Below are 9,867 nucleotides of genomic sequence, written 5' to 3'. Positions count from 1 at the left end.
TTAAGCAGACTCCCTGCTGGATACAGAACCCAACCTGGGGTCCATCACATCACCCTGAGATCATGAACTGAGCTGAAACCAAGAATTGGTTGCTGAACTTACTGAGCCACCCAGGTGCCTCACTAGCTCATTTCTTTTTAGATCTGATTCCCTTGTAGATGTGCCACAGTTAATTTATTTATTCACCTACTAAAGGACACGTTGGTTGCTCCAAGTTCTGTCAATTACAGTTAAAACTGCTACCAAACTCCATTTGCAGGTTTTTACATGAACAGTCAATTTTAACTCCTTTGGGTAAATACCAATGGGTATTGAGTGCTAGATTGTATGGCAAGAGTTAAAAATGGTTTTGTAAGAAAGCATCAAATAGTCTTCCAAGTGGCTGTACCATTTTGTATTCTCACCAACAATGAATAAGAATTCTTGTGGTTCCACATCCTCACCAGCATTTGGTTTTGTCAGTGTTCTGGATTTTGGCCATTTTATTGGTGTATTTAGTGGTATTTTATTGTTTTAATTAGCATTTCCCTAATGGCTTATGATGTAAAACATCTTTTCATATGCTTATTTGCCATCTGTATATCTTCCTTGGTGAGATGTCTATTGAGGATTTTGGACCATTTTTTAACTTAGATGTTTTATTTTCTTATTGCTGAGTTTAAGAGTTTTTTGTATATTTTGAATAACAGTCCTTTATCAAATGTGTCTTTGGCAATTTTTTTTCCCAGAAAAGTTCCAGAGTTAGAACTTTTCCATTTCTCCTGATGCTCTTTCTTATAGAGCAGAAGTTTTTAATTTTAATGAAGCCCAACATATCAACTCTTTTTATATTTATTCATTTTTATTAACATATATGTTATATACATATATTATATATTATATATATATATATATATATATATATATATAATATATTGTTGGCCCCAGGGGTACAGGTCAACATATCAATTCTTTCTTTCATGGATCACACACACCTTTGGGTCGTATCTTAAAAAGCCATCACCATAAAAAGATCATCTAGGTTTTCTCCTATCTATATTCTATTCTATTTTCTTCTATCTATAAAACTAGGGGGAGTATTATAGATTTGAGTTTAACATTTATATCTATAATTGATTTTGAGTTAATTTTGGAAAAGATGTATGGTCTGTGTCTAGACTGGTAATTTCATTTGACCACAAAAAACCCACCAGAAACCTAGCTTAGCAAACATATTATCATTCAAAAGAATGTAGTACAATTTAATATTGAAGCTATAAACTTCCTCAAGAAAGTATTTTACACATTGTTCCACAGGTGTTCTGTGTTGCTCAGAATTTCCTTTGAAAATGTAAAATATCCTGGAGCACCTCTATGAATTCAGTGAGGTATCCTGGAGTGGTTCAGGGCAGTTTGGGAATCAGGTCTATCTGCCATTGATGGAAAAACCAAGGTATGTAAATGTATAAAAAAATAAACTACAGGGCACCTGGGTGGCTCAGTGGGTTAAAGCCTCTGCCTTCGGCTCAGGTCATGATCCCAGGGTCCTGGGATGGAGCCCCACATTGGGCTCTCTGCTCAGCAGGGAGCCTGCTTCCCCTCCTCTCTCTCTGCCTGCCTTTCTGCCTACTCGTGATCTCTGTCGGTCAAATAAATAAACAAAATCTTTAAAAAAAAACCCTACAGAGTACATTTGTAGTACATAACACAAATATGGAATCAATATCCACGATGTATAAAGAAATTCTACAAATAAATTTTAAATAAGAAATAATCCAATAGAAAGATGAGTAAAAATCTTACATAATTTTCAGAAAAAGTCCTAAAGTACTGTAGAAGGGAAACATGAAAATGCAGTTAATCCAATTAACAATCAAGTAAATGTAAAGTAACGCTATAATAGATACCATTTTACACTCACTGTAATCAGTATCTATTATACATCTTTTAATACATTAAATCATAAACAATTCTATTTCTCCAAAAGTGTAGAGCAAAGAAATTTTGATATATTTCTGGTAATATAAACTAGCATGCTGACATTAGGAATAAGTTTAAAATTATCTGGTCAAATTAGAAATTCACATATCCTATCAAACATGATTCCACTCCAAGTGTACACTCTTGACAAATGAATGCTCAATTACCCTATGATACATAAGTTGGTCATATTAAGAAAATGAAACAACCCAAATATCTGTAAATAATAAAGAATTAAATTGTATATTCATAAAATGGCACACAATATATCAAGGAAATGTGCAAACTATATATTTGAATTTAAATAGTACCATGTCAACTGAAAGACACATTAAATATACAGTGTATGATTCCATTGATATGAATTTCAAAAATGGACAAAACTAGGGTCACCTGGCTGGCTCAGTCAGTGTAGCATACAACTCTTGATCTCAGGGTTGTGATTTTGAGCCCTACGTTGAATGTAGAGATTACTTAAAAATAAAATCTTAAATTTAAAAAGTGCACAGAACCAGGGGCTCAATCGGTAAAGTGGCTGCCTTTGGTTTGGGTTATGATCTCTGGGTCCTGGGATAGAGCCCCACATCAGGCTCCTCATGGAGCCTGCTTTTCCCTCTCCCTCCACCTGCTTCTCCCTCTGCTTATGCTCTCTATCAAATAAATAAATAAAATCTTTAAAAAATAAAATTAAGAAACTAGACTTTACTACTTATGCATAGATGGAGACTAAACCTAAATGATTGTCATGGGAGTCAGAGCAGTGGTATTTTATTTCATTTACCTTGTCTTGGACTGAATCTGGAAACTGGCTGCTGACCAGTGCACAAACTCTTCAGGGTTTTTGGTTTTCCACAGCTTTGGAGGGGGATCTAGTTTCCTGCTGATGGAACATCTCTCCATAGTTTATGGCAAGAAGTGCAAACTCGAGTTCTTCATTTACTCAGCTCCCCAAGTTTCCATAGCTGTAGCTGACCCCCTACAATTCCACCCTCACCACCAACACCACCCTGGAGCACTCTGATTGTGCCTTCATGGTAGACAATTTGGCCATCCATTACATCTGTAGTAGAAAATTCAATGTTGAATGCCCAACCTACAATAACTTGAATAAGTTGATAGGTCAAACTGTGTCCTCCATCATTGCTTCCCTTGGAGCCCTGAATGTTGACCTGACAGAACTCCAGACCAACCTTGTGCCCTTTCCCTGCATCCACTTCCCTCTGACTATATATGTCCCTATCATCTATGCCTCCCATGAAGAACTTCCTTTAGCAGACATCACTAATGCATGCTTTGAGCCAGCCAACCAGATGGTGAAATGTGAACCCTCCCCATGGTAAATACATGCCTTCCTGCCTGTTGTACTGTGGTGACATGGTTCTCAATGATGAGAATGTTGCCCTTGCTGCCATCAAGACCAAGCGTACCATCCAGTTTGTGGACTGGTGCCCCACTGGCTTCAGAGATGGCATTAATTACCTGGTGGAGACCTGGCCAAAGTACAGTGAGCCGTGTGCATGCTGAGCAACACCACAGCCATTGCTAATCCTGAGTTCACCTGGACCACAAGTTTGACATGATGTATGCCAAGTGTGCCTTTGTTCAATGATATGTGGATGAGGGTATGGAGGAGGGAGAATGTTCTGAGGCCTATGAGGTCAAAGCTGCTCTTGAGAAGGATTATGAAATGGTGTGGATTCTGCTGAAGGAGAGAGTGAAGAAAGACAGGAATACTAAAGTTAAAAATATCACAAAGGTGCTGTTTTTGCAGGAAAACTCATTCTGTCTTGAACATTGAAAAGTTGTGCTCTGATCAGTTAATTTGTATGTAGCAGTGTATATTATCATATATAATTACTGTCTTGCACTTTAAAACATGACAGTGTTATAGAACCGATCTGTCCATTTTGCTGATGGGTTTGAATAAATATCTTGAATGAAAAAGAACATGGATAAAAAACTAGAAAATACAAACTCAAAATGCCAAACACCTTAGAGTTCATTAAATGGAACTAAATATATCCATGTTGTTTTTGTTTTATAAAAATTAGGTTTAAGTGTAAATGGCAAAAATTAGCATTTGTAATTTTGGATGGAGAGAAATGAGTTTTGGTTGTATTTTCTACTTTTCCAGTGGTTTTTTTTTTTTTCTCTCGCTCCAAGAAACATCAACAATAAACAAACGCATCAAAATAGGTCATGTAAACCAAGAGTGCACGCTGACTCTCAATACCGTCTGTAGTTGTCCCTAATGCATAGTGTAAGGATGTTTCAACCTGTTGTTTGTACAGGTTTTATAGATTGTAGAGTCCCATGAGACAAAAGTAAGCAAGTTCTGTGAATCAATAGATGGAATGACCTATGTAGGGAGGAATGCATAATAGCAAATGGTATGATAGCAGATTTGATTGGTAAAAGAAAAAAGATTTGGGAATATGTCTGTATAAATAAATTACATAGGTAAGGAGCAGGTTGTTTCATCAATACAGAAAAGTTAGGAGAAAAATCTATTGTATGTGAAATTTGTTTGCTAGGTAACAGGGAAGATCTACATTTTGAGAGGGAATATAAGATGTAAATTTTGTAAGTATTTATAATCCAATGAAACAATTACCATTTGTGATATCCAGACTATGATTGTCTTAATCAGATAAGACATATAATCATATAGTTTGACAGTGACAAAATGTGCTGAGTAAAAACTGGCTGGTAAAAAGAAAAATTTTAATATATTTTATATGTTGATAATATGCATAATCATTATTTTTTTGACTTGATTTATAATAAGTCTACCCTAAGACCTTTTCTGTAGTCCTCCTGCAAAAGTGATCATGCTAAGAGTAATGCCTTTCCATTCAAACCTACTGTTTCTGGATCAGGAAGAGAAGAACAAATGGACCAGTAAAAAGAAGTTTGTTTAAGGACTCTGTCAGCCTAGAGGCAAATCTTTATATCAAAGAGAATCATGGCTTCAGCACCATCTAGATCACCCCATCCCCTACATCTCTTAAACTACATGTCTTGTAAAATATGTAGCCTGCAAAACTGCATGCAGTTGATGTAGGCAGGCTGGTTCCGAGGACCCAGAGTGGGGTCCCTGAGGACCACCAAGAGGAACCTTGGCTTCTCCCCAAACAGAAATCAAACAGAAGCCAGAGAGAGTGAAAGCAGAGTTTACTGAATAGTGTAAATGACAGATAGAGAATAGCAGGCAGTTTCTGGGAAACTTGGAAAGGAAAGAATAATGAATCTCCCCCACACATGGCATTAGGAATTTATACTGAAAAGGGGACTAGGGGGCGCCTGGGTGGCTCAGGGGGTTAAGACGCTGCCTTCGGCTCAGGTCATGATCTCAGGGTCCTGGGATCGAGTCCTGCATCAGGCTCTCTGCTCAGCAGGGAGCCTGCTTCCCTCTATCTCTCTCTGCCTGCATCTCCATCTACTTGAGATCTCTCTCTGTCAAATAAATAAATAAAATCTTAAAAAAACAAAAAAAAGAAAAAGAAAAGAAAAGTGGTCTAGGATATCTGTTTCTCCAGGAATCCAGGGTAGGGCCTGATTAAAGGTGAGGCTCAGATGAATAATAGGTATTATTCCATAAATCACTAAATGTAGGGGTTATTGACGTCAGATTCATTCTAGAATCCTAGAACAAGTCCTAGAATATGTTTGGGGTCCTGTTCTTCTTAGATATTATCAGGTGTTTGGGGGCCCAAGACAAAACTCAGAGAGTGATTAACTTTCTTACTTCCTCCTTGAGAGGGAACATGGTTTCTTTGGTTTTTACTCAAATGCAAGCTGAAATAGAGAACATAAGTAAATAGGACCTAGATGAAAAAGAGTGGAAATGCAATCTTTCTAAAGTAGAGTCCCTTCAGCTCCTCTATTTCACAATCATTCCAAAGACAAGGAAATCCAGGCTCAGGCACTATTTTAAGATATACTGCTTAAGCCACTAATGTGACAGTTATGTTAAATATTTTATATAAATACATTATATATAATATATAAAATATATATAAAGCTGTTTATTTAAAAACATATAAATTTATTTAATTTCTATGTTCTGGTGAGAGAGCTGTATTACTAAATGTTTTACCAAGTCTTTTTTTTTTTTTTCTGAAATACTATTTTCAACAATTTCTCCTCAGACCAACAAATCACAGTGTTTCACTTCCACCCTTTTTGAAGAGTCTAGTATCATAACTATGTTGTATTGTGATTTATTTTGCTAAGGTTTCCTGTGAATATCATGAATTCTGTTGTTTGTGACTCAGGACAGATTTGTTTAAAAGTCAAATATTTTTATGTAGATGAAATAATGTCCTTAATAGAGCCCGTGTGTCCTACATGAAAGCAATAGTGCTTCAAAGTTCTGCTGCAGACAACTATTTCCTACTTTAAAACCTAAAAAAAGAGAAAAGAAAAAAGTTTACAGCATCATAAATGGCATGTAATAAATACTTTTCATGATGTGACTATGTGACTGTGGTCTCAATAAATACATTATTGTCCCAAGACTCACAGCTCATTAGAGAAATGCTACCAGCTTGTAAACAAATACACAAGCCATCAAGCTTTTAGGTCAACCTTAATCACCAGAAGAATTTTAATTGGAAATGGCTGAAATCCCAAATATCCCAAATCACTGATATGAAAAAAAGTAATGTGAATTAGAAGCTTTGGAATAGAGTAAAATTTCTCTTTCATTGATTCCTTAAAAAAAAAAAAAAAAAAAAAAAAAAAAAAAAAAAAAAAAAAAACTAAGGATTTTTATAAAGATATCAAACAAACATTTATTTTAAGTCCTTCTATCTATAATAGCTTGTCCGTGGCTTCTTGGAAGGAGGCTGAAAGCAGGAATGATTGGTTAGGATTGTTTCCATAAAAAATAACAAATATTTACAAAAACAGAGACACAACCAGGAAGTGTTGTTATTGTTGTTTTAAAGATTTTATTTATTTGACAGAAAGAGACACAGCCAGAGAGGGAACACAATGAGAAGCAGGCTTCCCGCTGAGCAGGGAGCCTGATGTGGGGCTCCATCCCAGGACCTGGGATCATGACCTGAGCTGAAGGAAGTCACTTCACCACTGGGCCACCTCGGTGCCCAAGGAAGTGGTTTTTAAGGTCTTTATTTATGAGGCCAAATTATTAAGACAAATGTAATAATATGATTAAATCCCTTTTTTAGACTGTAATACGGAAAATTTCATCATATTGTTGCCGAACCTGGACTGGATCCTGGTGGAAGCACCAAGCAGCACTGGGAGACTTTGGAGGATTGGAGGTTTATTTAACACTGGTGGGCTCAGACGAGGTTGTTCTCCAAAGGTCTGAGCCCTGAGCACAAGCAGGGAGGGGGGTTTAAACCCTTCTACTTGGGCATACTTGGTAGTTTTGGTGTGCTCTGGAAACGGGGTAGGAAAGGAGAACCCAGAAGGACTTTGAGACAGGGACTGGAATTCCCTTGCTGGTTTGGTCAGCCATCTTAGAGCACAGATTTTCCATATCAATATCAGATCACTGGTTACTCTCTAGGGTACTAATTTTCCAAATATTCTATAATGTAACATACAGTACTTGATTGTTAAATTTTGCAGACTCTTGTTTCTGAGTAGATAATCTTTTGGTGTTCCTTAGAAAATGGCTTTTCAATCTTTTTGACTGAGAAACACGAGGGAAAACACATATGAGTATGTATGTATAAGCATAAACAAAAATTTACACACATAAACTCACATACACACACAATGACCTTACTAAGTGAAATAAGCTTGTATATAATCTATGCTATGCTACTTGATCTATTCTTCAATTTTCATTAATAATAATATCATTCTATTATTTTTCATTGAGAACAATTACGAATCCTTAAAATCTCATGTCTCCCCAGTTTTACTGACTATACTGCAAGTTTGGGAAACATTCCCTTTGAGTACCTAAATCTGGACTGTTTAGTTTAGTGGTTAAGAACACATGTCTTACATGACAAGGAACGCTTGATAAACACTAATGAATAAATAAATGGATGGTATTTAAAATCCCTCAGTTGCAATTAGAGTCCAGCCCTACCTTTCTGAGACAATATCCCACTCAGTATCATTGACTGAGATTTTCACATGTTAATCAAACACCTTACAGTTCATTTAAACCCACTCTCTGGCTACTTCTGCTGGGGGTTGTTGCAGGTTAAGTGTTCATTTTACTAATAAGAAGAAAACAAAAAAGGAAATTTTAAAAAAGTGCCTTTGAAAGAGGACCCAGTTTTTTCCTTAACGGCACCCATTGTTTACCTCAATCTGTACTTTCTAAAAGATTAAGTTCTTCTTTCCAGCTTTTCTTTCAGGCAAAAGACCTAGCAGGCAAAGCATCCAGGGAGGGGAACCAAAACTACCCCTCAGCAATAAGGACTTCCCTGGCACCAGTAAGACCCTACTTGATTGACCCCAAGACAATGACCAAACTGAATTTTATTGCTCAGATGCACAAACCCACTGACCTTTGTCACACATTTCCTTATGTAAACATAGAAGTTTTACCAGCCCTTTGGGGACTGACTTTGGGACACTAGTCCCATCTATGTCTTCCTGATGTTTGCCTCAGTGAAATAAATTCCCTTCTTGTTTCACTGCCACTCATTTCTCTGCCTTTGTATTTTGTCAATGGCAAATGACTTAATCTGGTCTGTCTGGAACCCCCAGAGCCAGGGACTCTTGGTCCTGAGCCCCAGGTACATCTTTTTTTTTTTTTTTTTTTTTTTTAAGATTTTATTTATTTATTTTACAGAGAGAGACACAGCGAGAGAGGGAACACAAGCAGGGGGAGTGGGAGAAGGAGAAGCAGGCTCTCCACCAAGCAGGCAGCCCTATGTGGGGCTCCATCCTAGGACCCCAGGATCATGACCTGAGCTGAAGGCAGATGTCTAATGACCGAGACACCCGGGTGCACCTTCCCCTCCCCCCCGCTATGGTCTTAAAGCCAAGACAGTGGGGATTATATTTAGATATCAAATCTGCCATGCATTATCTGTTAATCTCTGAGATTTCTTCCTCATTTATAAATCTATACTACTAATAATTAACATTTAAGTTTGTTATATAGATTACATTATATGAAGCATGTGAAACACTGAATTTCTGGAAAAGTCAATACATGTTAAGTGATGTTAATACTGGTGGCTATCTTGTAATATACAGTATTTCTTCTGCAAACAATTTTGTGTGTGTTCTGTTGTCCCTTTTCTTCCTTTATTGTATTTTTCTCTATCTATTTTAGTCTTATATACTTAGTCAATTTAAACAACTGCCATGAACCCACTAATATGAATCATGAGCTCTGATTAAAATAATTTCTCTATCAAATGTATGATCACAATTTTAACTTTATCAGGTCAGAAAAACTTTGTTAATAATGCTAATTAAAACTGGTGAACTGATTACACAGAACAAAAAATAACACATATGTGACTTTATTAGACATATACAATATGAGTAGTCTTTGGTAGAAATACCAACAAGTAGCTATCATAGGATTGGTCTGTTACAACCATTCAAAAATTATTTCCCAGGTTTCAAAACAACAACAACAACAACAAAAACCAATGATCTCTCCTCTTGTCATACGTTAAAAAATATGTTTAGCGAAAAATAAGAGAAAAAGGATATTTCATTAACACTTATTCAAATACAAAATAGACATTGTAGTATAGCATCTTGAAACTCCTGACATTATGTTTTCATTTTAAAATCCCACATTTTGGGCAGCTGGGTAGCTCCGTGGCTTAAGCGTTGACCTTGGGCTCAGGTCATGTTCCCAGGGTCTGGGGATCCAGTTCCACATCATGGTCCCTGCCTCTCCTTTTCCCTCTGTGCCTCCTCTCTGTTCATGCACATTCGCTCACTCTC

The 9,867-nt window shown here is 36.7% G+C and overlaps 1 pseudogene; it reads left to right on the top strand.

The window, feature by feature from the left end:
• Nucleotides 1-2,746: 2,746 nt before the first annotated feature.
• LOC131809797 (tubulin alpha chain, testis-specific-like) lies at nt 2,747-3,696 on the top strand (annotated as a pseudogene).
• The last annotated feature ends 6,171 nt before the right edge of the window (nt 3,697-9,867 follow it).

Source organism: Mustela lutreola, chromosome 10 (genome assembly GCF_030435805.1).
Source record: "Mustela lutreola isolate mMusLut2 chromosome 10, mMusLut2.pri, whole genome shotgun sequence".
Lineage (NCBI taxonomy): Eukaryota > Metazoa > Chordata > Mammalia > Carnivora > Mustelidae > Mustela > Mustela lutreola.
This window is presented reverse-complemented; position numbering and strand designations above follow the sequence as displayed.